Source organism: Podarcis liolepis (assembly GCF_965112155.1).
Source record: "Podarcis liolepis genome assembly, chromosome: 1".
NCBI classification, from domain to species: domain Eukaryota; kingdom Metazoa; phylum Chordata; class Lepidosauria; order Squamata; family Lacertidae; genus Podarcis; species Podarcis liolepis.
Window position 1 is genome coordinate 139,337,658 of NC_139554.1, and position 13,861 is coordinate 139,351,518.

General features: G+C 47.2%; 1 long non-coding RNA gene across 1 annotated transcript; it reads right to left on the minus strand.

Annotated features, from left to right (window-relative positions):
• Window positions 1–6,737: 6,737 nt before the first annotated feature.
• Window positions 6,738–7,863, minus strand: LOC310705236. The gene is made up of 2 exons (XR_014525201.1): window positions 7,782–7,863; window positions 6,738–7,011 (listed from the first exon to the last, which is right to left on the minus strand). It is a non-coding gene; the product is annotated as an uncharacterized lncRNA (long non-coding RNA).
• Between the last annotated feature and the right edge of the window lie 5,998 nt (window positions 7,864–13,861).

Below are 13,861 nucleotides of genomic sequence, written 5' to 3' on the forward strand. Positions count from 1 at the left end.
CCATTGCATCCGCTAGCTCTCGCCCGGCACAATTATTTAGTATAATCAGGTCTTTAACGTCCCTTGAGGGACAGCCAAATTTAAATAACAATTCGACACACAGCTGTGAGGCATTTGCGAGCTTTTTTGCGGAGAAGGTCCTGTCGCTCCGCCATGACCTCCCTGCCAATTTGGATACAATAAAGGAACTGGAGGCCCCTCGACTGTCCTCGGGTCCAGTACTGGACCACTTTGACCGGATATCCCCAGCCGATGTGGACAGACTCCTCCGAGCTGGAAAGCCCACCACTTGTCCTCTCGACCCGTGCCCGTCTTGGCTGATTAGAGCATGTCCAGACGAGGTGCGGGCCCCCCTGGGGGATATCATCAATTTGTCCCTTGGCACCGGGACATTCCCAGGGGAACTGAAGGAGGCAGTGGTGCGTCCGCTCTTAAAGAAAACATCATTAGATCCCTTAGATCTATCCAATTACCGCCCAGTTTCGAATCTTCCATTCCTGGGTAAGGTGATTGAGAGAGCGGTTGCTGAACAGCTTGGTAGGTTTCTGGATGAAACATCGGCTCTGGATCCATTCCAGTCCGGCTTCCGCGCTGGTCATGGGACCGAGACGGCTCTGGTCGCCCTAACAGATGATCTTCGTAGACAGCTGGATCGAGGCGGGTCGGGGCTGCTGATTCTTCTAGATCTGTCAGCAGCTTTCGACATGGTCGATCACGAACTTCTGGACCACCGCCTTACCGACGTGGGGATCCAGGGCACAGTCCTTCAATGGCTGCGCTCGTTTCTCTCTGGTCGGGGACAGAGGGTGGCGCTTGGGGGGGAACTGTCATCCCGCCACTCCTTGGTGTGTGGAGTGCCTCAGGGTGCGATTCTCTCCCCGATGCTTTTTAACATCTTTATGCGCCCCCTCGCCCAGCTTGTCCGGAGTTTTGGGCTGGGTTGCCATCAGTATGCTGATGACACCCAACTCTATCTGTTGATGGATGGCCATCCTGACTCGGCCCCAGACACACTGATCAGATGCTTGGAAGCTGTGGCTGGATGGTTACGTGGGAGCCGGTTGAAGTTAAATCCTTCGAAGACAGAGGTCCTCTGGCTGGGACGGGACGATATGGGATTGAGGGGGCAACTCCCATCTCTTGCGGGGGTGCAATTAGTGCCAGCACCGTCCGTCAAGAGTTTGGGTGTAATCTTCGATACCTCCCTCTCTATGGAGGCGCAGATTACAGCTATAACAAAGGCGGCATTTTTTCATCTCCGCCAAGCTAAGCAGTTGGCCCCTTACCTCTCTCGCCCTGACCTAGCCACTGTGATCCATGCGACGGTCACCTCCAGACTGGATTATTGTAACTCGCTCTACGTGGGGCTGCCCTTGAGACTGACCCAGAAACTCCAGCGGGTGCAGAATGCCGCAGCGAGACTCCTTACGGGGTCCTCGCTGCGAGATCACATTCATCCGGTGCTATACCAGCTGCACTGGCTCCCGGTGGAGTACAGGATCAGGTTTAAGGTGCTGGTTTTAACCTTCAAAGCCCTATACGGCCTAGGACCCTCGTATCTACGGGACCGCCTCTCCTGGTATGCCCCACAGAGGAACTTACGGTCCTCAAATAAAAACATCTTGAAGGTCCCAGGCCTCAGAGAGGTTAGGCTGGCCTCAACTAGAGCCAGGGCTTTTTCGGCTGCGGCTCCAACCTGGTGGAACGCTCTGTCACAAGAGACAAGGGCCCTGCAGGACTTGACATCTTTCCGCAGGGCCTGCAAGACAGAGCTATTCCACCAGGCCTTTGGTTGGGGCACAGCCTGACTCCCTCCTTTGGCAATCTTTACAATACTTTAGTTTATGGTTGCCATTAATTCTGATTTTAATTAATTCTTATGATGTTTTTATAATGTTGCAGTATTTTAGTGTTGTTAGCCGCCCTGAGCCCGGCTTCGGCTGGGGAGGGCGGGATATAAATAAAATTTATTATTATTATTATTATTATTACAATGAGGTGGAAAGGGAAGCCATATCAGTACTTGATCCCTGCTTGTTGGAGATGTTGGGTAGGCTTTTTCTCCAGTTTAGGGTCTCCTGAGATAGATCCTGTAAGGCCATGATGGGGTTTTCAGAGATTGGTTGAGTTTCTGAGGTTGTTCCATACTTCTTTATTTTTGTAGCAGGCGAAGCACACAATGTTTTTTGGGGGGCGTTGGTTTTCAGCATGGGAGTGTCAGGTTTGGAATTGTGGTTTTTAGCCAGTGTACTATGAGGTCTGCTAGGCTTTTCTCCTCCACTTTTTCGGGAGAGTTGCAGAAGCAAATGTTGCAATGTCCACAGCAATCTTCAATGTCCACTTGTTTGATTCTCATTTCTGTGCTTTCTGTTTCCAGGCAGCTTACCAGTTCAGCCAATTTATTATTCACACATGTGTTTTCTTCTTGGTATTGCTCTACTATTCTTTCTTGCATTTGCTTCTTGTTCTCTAGAGTTCCCACTTTGGAGGTCAGGTCACTGATTATTATCTGCAGGGGAGACACTGTGGTCTTCAGTAGTTCTGCTAATCTCAGCTCCATTTCCCTCTGGTCTTGTTCTGTTGTTGGGTTGTTGTCATTTGGGCGTGTGTGTTGTGCTCTCAGTGCTGTTCACCATCTCCCTGGTTGGTGCCATCTCGATTTCCCTGATGCTCTTGGTTTGAGATCTGCATGGTGTCCTTTTGGTGTGGAGCGTGTTATGGTTAGGAGATGTGGTAGTGGTGGTTCCTGGGTGTTGTTGGGTTGCTGAACATTATTGATTGGTGGCTTTTACAGAGCATCTGGATTAGATGGCCATTTTTGTCACGTCTGGGATGTGTTTTAAGGGCTTCTCTGGGGTTTCCATAGTTGTCCCAGTGGTGTGGGTGAACAGTACTGAGAGCACAACAGACAAGCAGACAGACAAGTAGACCAACAGACAAACAGTTGACATAAAAGGGTGACATAAAAGGCAGAGATGCAAGAGACCGATGGGGTGGGGCCAGAGGGAGGATGGGGGGGTTAATTTTGGATGCCCCTGTGCGTACAATGGGGAGGAGTGGGTCCAATTAAGGGTGGGAAATGAGATTAGAGAGTTAAAAATTTAAGACAGGCAGGGTTGTGTTCAGGAACCAAACCAAACCAAACCAAGACAAAAGGGAGAGAGGAAGAGGAAGAGATAAAGGGATAAAAAAGGAGGGAAGTTAGAGTAAAATATAAAGACGAAAAAATGAGAGAGAGAGAGAGAGAGAGGAGGGTGGAAATTGTAACAGTAATGATTAAAAAATTGCAGTGGTGGTCCAAGTTATGGATGTATGAGGTAGGTGACCACAAAAGGGGGGGGTTACTATTGAAAGTGGGTGGGGAGATATAGGTCTGTAATTTTAATTATTTTAATTATTATTATTTGTTGGAGGGGAAGGAGATAAAAGAAAGGAGAGAGGAAGGAGGCAGTAGGAAATTTAAGAGTTAAGAAAGAAGGAAAGAGAAAGCAAAAAACAACAAAACCAAAAAAAGAAAAGAGAAAAGAAGAAACTGAAGCTGTTGAGGTGGTGGTGCCTGGAAGTAGTATATATACTATCAAATGATAAAAGTAAAATATATCTATATATGTAGAAACTTGCTTTGAGAGGGGGAAAATAAAATAGGGGGGAAAGGAGGGGGGAATGGAAAAGTTTTGTTTTAAAAGAGGCTGATGGTAGTAATGGGAAGGTGGGGGGAGGGAGGATTCCCCCCCAGAAACAAACACACAGGGACTCAGATTTTTATTTTATTCTCTTTTTTCTATTTAATATAAAAAATGAGAAATAATAATAATAATAATAATAATAATATAATAATAATAATAATAATAATAATAATAATAATAATAATAATATAATAATAATAATAATAATAATAATAATAATAATAATAGAATAAAAATTAGAAGGACAGAAAATCAGGGCTGAAGTGGCGATCCCAGGAAGTGGCCTGTTCAGGTCTCCCTTCTGGGCACCTCCATTTTAATTCTTAGGAGTTAGAAAAAATAGAGGTAAAAAATCCTCCCTGGCCCTCCTGGTTCTCACCTACCTCTCCTCTTTCTTTGGTGTCGGTGGCAGTGGCGGCAGCCACTTTTTTCTTTGTTTTCCCTTTGGCTTCAGAGGCCTTCAGGCCCTGGAGCTCTGCCAGGGCATTGGTTGGGTCTCTTGGTGCCGGTGTTGTAAGCCAAAAATGGCTTATCTTCTGAGTTAAGCCAATAAAACTCAGAGACAAGAGGAGTTAGGAATCCATTGTTGTTTATTGCAAAGCAATAGGTTACAGTCGAATCTTTTTGCAAAACTGCAACCCCGCCCAAGGGTCTGGGCAGGGGTATCTATAACATTTCAAACAAAGGATTTCAGTTTTCATCAATCATGTACATCATTACCTCATTTCATCTTTAATACACATGTGTATTAAACATTGCTAACTAAACTTTGATTCTCACCGTGATTGTGTTAGTATGCATGTTGGGAAGCCATTTGCACCATGTATCAACTTATGTTCTAGCTTATGAACTGTATCTTTGTGATTGACGTATTAGCTGTCCTTCTGTCCCAGTGGGGCACGGCGACTTGCCAAATCATCACTTTTATAAACAACAGGTTACCATAACTACTCTATTAGAAGCATACTGAAGGATTTATAGGGGTTCATATTATCACATTCATTATGGCCCTTTGGGCCACTACCACACCGGCACGGCCAAGGTCACTGGGGAGAGTCTTGGCGGCTTCCTCCGCTGACTCCCGGTTCCCCTCCGGTGGTAGCAGCGGCGGCCCTGGCAGACTGGAGGCCAGCCAGCCAGGCAGCGCAGTTGGAGCTGGCTGTCTTCAGGAGCTCCATGCTGCTGTGGCGCCCACCATCTTGCCTCGCCGGAAGTCCATGAGCCTTTTTTTAAAAATACCTCAGATCGCAGCAAAAATGTAAAGTCATTTTAAGAGTGGTAAAATGAGAAACTGCAGAAAGTTGTGCCATCCACAAAGGTGTGTGTGTTTACCCTCCCCCTGATTAGATTACCCAAGCCTTTTTTGCCTGCACATGTCCTAGGTGAATAAGGGAGCTATTATTGCAATCACAACATCATTGTGGATACACACACTCCATTGCCAGAAATGCCCCGTCTATTTTGATCTGTTTTCAAATGGACACAGGCCGCATTCACACTATATACTATACAATTTTAAACAGTCATGGCTTCCCCTGAAGAATTATGCAATCTTTAGTTTAAGACTGCTGGGAGAGACCCCTTTCAGAATTAGAATTCCCAGAACGGTTTTACACTGTTATGTAGTAAGCTTGGGTTGTCTAATGACTCTCAGCACTCTTAAGAGGTCAGAGCTCTCAGAAATCTTTGGGAGAAGCCATGACTTTTGGCATCATAGAGCTTTAAATGTATGAGTGTGAATGTAGCCTTACTGCAGGGCAATGCAGAATCAAACTGCAAATAAGCTTTTGTTTTTGGAATGAAGCTAGTTTCTCAAGAAACACTTTTCAGGGGCAAAACAATGTGCAATGGATCTCAGTTGTGTGTGGATTGCATAGAAAGCACAAGTGCTCAGTTCACTTTGATTCTAGAATGAAAAGTCTGTATCCAACCCCTCTCTGCCTCCCACATTGTATGGGGGGAGGGGGCTCATTTAATTTCACTGCACACAGGTGGTGTAGTGACAATAAAGGTTTAATTATTATTATTATTATTATTATTATTATTATTATTACTACTACTACTACTACTACTACTACTACTACTACAGGCAGTGCCACAGGTGGTTAATGGCATGCTTCAGCCTGACAATAGAATCCTGGAAGAAGCACTGCAGGATGTGGCAAGCAGTCTCAGAGACATGGCGAGGGTGTTGAAGAAAATGCATGGTAAGCTTGATATTTCCCACTTTCATTCACAAACTATTGCTCAGCCATTCATAGCACAAGGACAGAAACGGTAGAAAGCTGGAGAAAATAGCATAAAAGTGATATGCACTCTAAAATGGGAGTAGCAAATGCCCTCCAGATGTTGTTGGACACAACTCTCATCATCCCTGACTATTGCCCATGTTGGGTGGGGTTGATAGGAAATTGAGTCCAAAGACCCCTGAAGAACCACAGGCTGGCTATCTAAAAGACAACAGTTGTGTGTGTGGACTACGATTGTGCAGAAATATGGAAAAGTCTCATGATGTGATCCTGACAACAGAATTCAACTTCCTGAGAATATTACTGCCCTGTGAAAAAGAAAGTGCAGATTCAGCTACTCAAAGTAGTTCCATTGAAATGAATGAACCTAAGTTAGTAATGGGTTTGCTCTGAGTAGAACTAGCACTGGATAGGATCAGCAAGGGAAACCCAATGAAGCCACTGAGGGTTGCCTGCTTGGCAGTGAGCTGTCCACATGACTTTCTTGGTGAAACGTTCATTTGTGGAATGCCCTCCATTGTGAGGTGTGTCAGTCTCCCTCATTATTAGCTTTCAGGAGAAATTTTAAAACACTCCTGTTTACCCAAGCATTTGAGAGCTGAAAGTCCTGCCCCTGGGACCCCTGAAATTATTAATTTGAGAATAAGAGCAGTTTTTTGGCAGTTTTAGAATATTGTTTTCAACTGTTTCAAGAAATCTCACTAGTCTTGTTTTGGTATTGATGTATTTTCTGCATGGGCTCCTTTGGAGAAAGGGTGTGATATAAATTTAATAAAATAAATAAATAAACTGACTTCACCAGTTTTGGAAATGTGAAATTTATTTTTGATCCAGTTTTGTTTTTGTTTTTATGCTTCACTTCCTAGATTACGTGCATCCTGCAATATTCTACGGTGTGATACGGATCTTCTTTTCTGGGTAAGTACAGCATGTATATTTTTTGCTCTCTAAACGTTTTCCAAGTAGGAGTAGAGGGATAAGCAGGGGTACACTCTTGAGAAAATCCGCACTCTAGAAACAGCCACACATGCTGCTCTTATTTCTTTATGCATTTGATTCCATTTATGCATCATTTCCTGTAAAATAAGTTGAGGTGAGTCCACAGTGAAAACATCAAGGATAACTTTTTATTTCATTTATGAATTGCTTCCCACAAGGCATCTTGAAATTATTTAAAATGCAATAAAAGCATATGCAAAACAATTGTATGCATTGTATAAAAGCGGCTAAAACATTAAAAACATTAAAACAACAACATATACATAAAATCGATTCTAATCCATTACAGATACTAACTGGGATAAACAATCTCAACCTAAAAGGCTTGTTGAAAGAGTAATGTCTTTAACAGGCTCCAAAAGACTGGTAAATGCCACCGGATTCTTCCTCTTCCCTGCTAGAAAGGGGAGTGGAAAATTTCATACCAATGGCCTTAGTGACTCCAAACATCCAAATCACTGAATTTATTTATTTTTAAATTTATTTTTTATTAATTTTCCATTAAGAACCTCCAATTTATAACAAATCAAATCATAATCCAATTCAAAAATTAAAATTAAATTAAAAAAACAACCAAATTACAATCCAAATTGTTAATTATTAAATTTCACATGGACTTCCCATATTCTGGACCTCTGAAGAACTCATCTCAGATAGTTATATTTCTGCACTCTTGTTGTTTTCATATTTTCCACATTCTGATCGTAAACTCTCAAAGTCCTCAGTCCCTGGCTGATCGATTCTCAGTCATGTTAAACAATCATATATCCAGTTTAATTTATGTATGCGTATTTCCTGCTGCCCGCCTGCCACCCACCCTCTCCATCCATGGCCGCACCAGGTTTACCTCAGCGTGCAGACAGCGAGGCTCTGGATTGGCTGCAGGAACTTCCTGCAGCCAATCTGAAGCCGTGCCAGTGTCGCTGCCCTGCTTCCCCATAACAGGCACCCCTTGTGGGCCGACAGTTCATGTTTGCGGATTGTGTAGCTGGCGAATTCTGGCCTGGGGCTGCTGCTGGGCCATCCCCTCCACACCCAGTCCAGGACCCGGGAGATGACCCTATCTTTCTTGGAATTGTGTGCAACTTCTTGTGCCTGAATGGGGTGGTCAGGAAGCAGCTCCAGGCTCATAACCTCTTGTGCAGGTGCTGGGTCAGGGCCTGTTTCCGGTAGTGGTAGCCTGCTGAGGGCGTCCGCATGGCCCATCGCCTTCCCAGGGCGGTAAATCAGTGCATACTGGTAGCTGGCAAGGAAAATTGACCACCTGAGGACGCGAGGAGACAGCACTTGGGGGGGTCTGCTTTTCGGGGGCAAACAAGCCAAGCAATGGCTTATGGTCAGTCACCACGGTAAAGGGCCGCCCGTACAAGAAATCATGGAATTTTTTTACTCCCTTCACGATTGCCAAACCCTCCTTGTCGATTTGTGAGTAATTCTGCTCGGTTGCGTTGAATGTCTGGGGAAAGTATGCCACAGGTACCTCTCTTCCATCCAGGAGTTGGTGTCTCAGGACAGTGCTGATGCCATAGGGTGAGGCGTCGCATGCTAGCACCACCGGCAGCCTCTCGTCGAAGTGTGCCAAGACCGAGTTTGAGACAAGCAAGTCCTTGACTGCTTGGAATGCGGCCTCCAGGCGCTGGCCCCACACCCAAGGGGCCCGCTTGTCCAGGAGTCTGTGTAGGGGCTCCACTACCGCCGCCTTGTGGGGAAGGAAGGAATGGTAAAAGTTCAATAGTCCCAAGAAGGCCTGAAGTTCAGTCTTGCTCTTGGGCGCTGGGGCATCACAAATGGCCCATACCTTGTCCCCAGTCGGGTGGACCCCTTCTGCGTCCACCATAAATCCCAGAAAGTCCACCTGAGGCACTCCTAGTAGACATTTTTCCCGCTTCACCTTGAGACCCGCCGTCTGGAAACGGTGCAGAACGGTGCGGAGGCGGTCCTCAAACTCCTCTTGTCTGGGCCCAGCAATCAACACATCATCGAAGAAGGGGGTGACGCCAGGAATCCCTGTAAGGAGAGAGTCCATTAGATTCTGGAATATGCCTGGTGCCACACTGACACCGAATTGCAGCCACTTTACCCTGAACGCTCCTCTGTGCGTCACAATCGTCTGTGCCTCTGCTGTGACCTCATCTACTGGCAGCTGTTGATATGCTTGGGCCAAGTCCAGCTTGCCAAAAATTTTGACCCAGCCAGGGTGGCAAGGACATGGCTGACCACTGGCACTGGGTATGCATGGGCCGTGAGGGCCTTGTTTATGGTACATTTGTAGTCTGCGCAGATGCGGACCGAACCATTAGGCTTGACGGGTGTGATGATTGGGGTTTCCCAGGGGGCATTAGGCACAGGCTCCAGCACTCCTTGCTCCACGAGCCGGTCCAATTCCTCGTCTATACGGGGTTTCAGGGCAAATGGGACCCGGCAGGCCTTGAGCCTGACCGGTCGTACTGTGGGGTCAAGCTGTAGCGCAATGGGGGGGCATACGCTTCCCAGTCTCCGGATGCTGGGTTGAACGGCGAGAAGCTGCTGTCAGTTGCCATTCTGAGTTCCTTGGGTCCCAGAGCTGAAGCCTGGCTACACGGTGCAAGGCAGCGGTGCGGCAGGTGGCGGTGCTGTGTGTGGCGGTCAGCTCAGCAGGATCCCACCTTCGTCGCCAGTGAAATATACTCATAGTCGAGAGTGGATTTCATGCTCTTTATTCAGCTCATAGTGGTGAGGAGGGAATGAAAGTCCCCTCAAAGTATCTGCTTTATATACATTATTTACACAATGGGCTGCACATGATTAGCTAATTCCGGAATTCTCCTGTAGACCAATCAGGTTGTGGATTCATAGAATCATAGAATCATAGAGTTGGAATAGACCACAAGGGCCATCGAGTCCAACCCCCCTGCCAAGCAGGAAACACCATCAGAGCACTCCTGACATATGGTTGTCAAGCCTCTGCTTAAAGACCTCCAAAGTAGGAGACTCCACCACACTCCTTGGCAGAAAATTCCACTGTCGAACAGCTCTTACTGTCAGGAAGTTCTTCCTAATGCTTAGGTGGAATCTTCTTTCTTCTAGTTTGGATCCATTGCTCTGTGTCCGCTTCTCTGGAGCAGCAGAAAACAACCTTTCTCCCTCCTCTATGTGACATCCTTTTATATATTTGAACATGGCTATCATATCACCCCTTAACCTCCTCTTCTCCAGGCTAAACATGCCAAGCTCCCTTAGCCGTTCCTCATAAGGCATCGTTTCCAGGCCTTTGACAATTTTGGTTGCCCTCCTCTGGACACGTTCCAGTTTGTCAGTGTCCTTCTTGAACTGTGGTGCCCAGAACTGGACACAGTACTCCAGGTGAGGTCTGACCAGAGCAGAATACAGTGGCACTATTACTTCCCTTGATCTAGATGCTATACTCCTATTGATGAGGCCCAGAATTGCATTGGCTTTTTTAGCTGCCGCGTCACACTGTTGGCTCATGTCAAGTTTGTGGTCAACCAAGACTCCTAGATCCTTTTCACATGTACTGCTCTCAAGCCAGGTGTCCCCCATCTTGTATTTGTGCCTCTCATTTTTTTTGCCCAAGTGCAATACTTTACATTTCTCCCTGTTAAAGTTCATCTTGTTTGTCTTGGCCCAGTTCTCTAATTTCTCCCTGCTTCGTTTGACTAATCAAGTCTTCTCATGGAGAGGGCTTGTTGTTTCATATCTGATCTGAACAAGAGGCGAGATGAATTAAAACATTAGACTCTAGATTCCACAGCTAGTATGTGCATGCACCATGCCATGTCATCAATGATAAAGTAGGGGGGGCTGACCTGCCCCTCAAATTTTATTCAAGTTGGCAACCCTGGCTACAGCCTTTCCTCCAATACACTTGTTCCCCCTGTTAGAGGTGGGTCTGAGACTCTAAAAATAAAATCTGAACAAAATTGATGATGCAGCGAGAACAGGTGTCCCAAGTAGGCACAACCAGTTTTGGCAAAGCATAATCTTATAGTGGGGCTAATCTGAAAGCTCTTTTGCAAATGGATAGCTATTCTTTTCCAGACATTTAAGAAAGGTATTTGATGAATTAATGGTTTAAAAGATAAACATACAGAGCTTTAAATGCATTATTTTTTAAAAAAAGTGAACAGCCCATCTTAAGTAAGGGGAAAGGGTAAGGCCAGCAATTGAACCAAACTTTAATTTTCTGGTATTTTTAGCAGTCATTCAAATTACAAAACTAGGATTCTGCAACAACAGCACATGCCACAGTTTTGGAATCCATTGTCGGTTCTTAGAATATAGGAAGCATATCAGAACCATTAGTCCATCTAGATCAAAATTGCCAACACTTACTGGCAGAAGCTTTTCAGGCAAAAATCATTACCAGTCCTACCAAGAGATGCTGGGGATTGAATCTGGGATCTTTTGCTTGCAGAAGTAGTGAGCTGCCACACTTCCCCCTCTTTTACATGTGCCTTCAGATCCTCACTATGGTAGGTATCTAAATCCTTCCCCCACTCTTAAAATAAACAACTTATTAATATTGAACAAAACTATTAAACTGGCAGCTTGCTTTCTTTCTATATGCCCCCCCATTTTGCATGCAAATTTTGCTGCGTTCTTCCCTCCGATATCACTCCAGCGCCTGGTGACCCCAGCACATGCACTTTTCCACCCACCCACCCCACTAGCAAATTGTCCTTTATTTGCTCTTCTAAATATGGCAACCCTAACCTAAACTTAAGATGGCTAGGTTATATAGCAGCCATAAAGATGTCCATACTCCCCCAATTCCTGTTCTTGTTTCAGGCCTTACCTGTACTTATCCCCCTTTCCCAACTGTCTCACTGGCATCACTTACTTAACAATTCTACTTTTGGAAGGAGAAGCAGAGTGACATGTCAGACTTTATATTGTCCCAAGACCAATGGAGGTCTCGGGGCCCCAGGTCTTAGGCAATTAAAGCAAATGGTGCACACAAGCCTTGCCTTTTCTTAAAACTTCCTGTGCACACACCACAAAAATAAAGAATCAATTTTTACAACTGTCAGGGGTTCAGGAGCAGAGACGCAGAGAAGGGAGGAGACAGAGAGCGAGGGGGAGGAATACGAAGGAAGGATGAGTGGGGATGACGACCCGAGATCACCGAGCCTGTCTAGTGAGTCCGAGGATTCCCAGAAGGGAGCGCCAGCAGTCAGAGCAAGGGGGGAGAGCAGGGGGACACCCCAGGAAGAAGGGTCCAGAGAGGGATCAGAGAGCAGCAGTTGGAGATCGGGACCCACGTGCCCAGCCGGGAGTAGCGGGGAGAGAGGGGACCAGATATCGGGCTCAGGAGACGTTCAGAAAGAGGGAGGGCATGAGTCAGGAGTAGTCACGCCCACCTCGGGGAGCGAGGAAACGGTCAAGAGGAAAGTAGAGAGTTGGGCGCGCGCGCCAAGTTCAAATGTAGCGGAAGCTGGCGCAGTCAGCAGCCCAGAGAGTGAGCCAAGTCCTAAAGCCCGCCGCAAGGAGGCGGAAGGGACAGGGGGGTCCGCGTCAGAAGGGAGTAGGAAGGGAGAGACCCAGGGGGGCAGAAGGACCCAGAGACGGAAGGAAAGGCGCAGGAGGTGGAGCAAGGCTAGGGTATTAAGCTGGTGCGCTAGAGGCGGAGACTCAGACGGGTCATCCGTCGCTCTGACCTAGAAGAGGTAGGGCTGCACATTGCAGTTTGGAAATGGAACCTGTAATCCAATAAAGACTCTTTTAAACTGAACGCTGGATGACTTGGTCCTATGTGAGCTGGGACTGGGTGGCAGCCCTGACAGTAAGACCCGTCTCTTAAGCTTCTGACACCTGATACCTCGCAGCGGAGACAGAAGCAGCTGGAGGAAGAGATCGGTGTTTGGGAGCAAGCTCACGACGTTTAGCAGAGATGACGGAAGCAGAGAAAGTTGCAGCGCTGCAACAGGCAGTTACCCAATTGAATGCGGAGGTACTGGCATCCAAGAAAAGGGAGGAGGATGCGGCAGCCGCCTACAGAGATCTCCACGCCAGGTTTGAAGCATGGGTTAAACACGGGCAGCCAGGACCCCGACCGGAGGGGGTTGGGTTGGCACGGAGAGCAGGAGGGCTTGTGGCTCACTTCGATGGGAATTTACAACAGTACCCCAATTTTCGAGCAGACGTAATGTGCGCACTGCAACTGCTGGCAAAAGACTTTAGAGATGAGGAAGAGAAAGTGGGGTTCATACTGTCCCATTTGCATGGGGATGCTAAAGCGTGGCTACGCAATTTGTGGAGGGATAAAGATCCGGCGCTTCAGAGTGCAGATGCCTTTATCAAAGCGATGGATGGGTGTTTTTTATCAAGTATTGACGTGGATCTTGCACGGAAGGAGGTGCATGGGCTGAGACAAGGGAGGGCCAGCGTCAGGCAGTATCATGCCCGCTTTTTCGCCTTGGTCAGTGCCCTGGAATGGGACAGAGATTCGGCTCCGGTAAGAGACCTCTTTTGGGAGGGGCTGCACAACTCGATTAAAGATGAGATCGCGAGGGGGGAGAGACCCCGAACCACCCAGGAGGTCGTTCAGAGGGCACTGGCAGTGGGGGTGAGGCTGGAAGGACGTCCGTGGAGCAGGGACGAAGGGCGTGGAGAGCGCGAACCAGCCAGGGGCCCCTCCTTCCTTCCCAGAGAAGCAGCAAGGGCGCAATCCACGCCTCCGCCAGGAGGAGGAGTCGAACCTATGGAGGTTGGAGGTGCAAGGGCTCAGTCAGCAACCAGAGCCCTAGCACCGGCAGCAGTGAAAGCGAAGCCTCCTAGAGGGAACAGGAAGTGTTACGTCTGTGAGGAGCCAGGGCATATGGCAAAAGAGTGTCCCCAGAGGCTCCACAAGCTTACTGCAGCCTCGGCAATGGTGACTGCAGCACCGCAGCAAGGGGAACCACTGCAGGGAAACGACGCAGTCTGGCT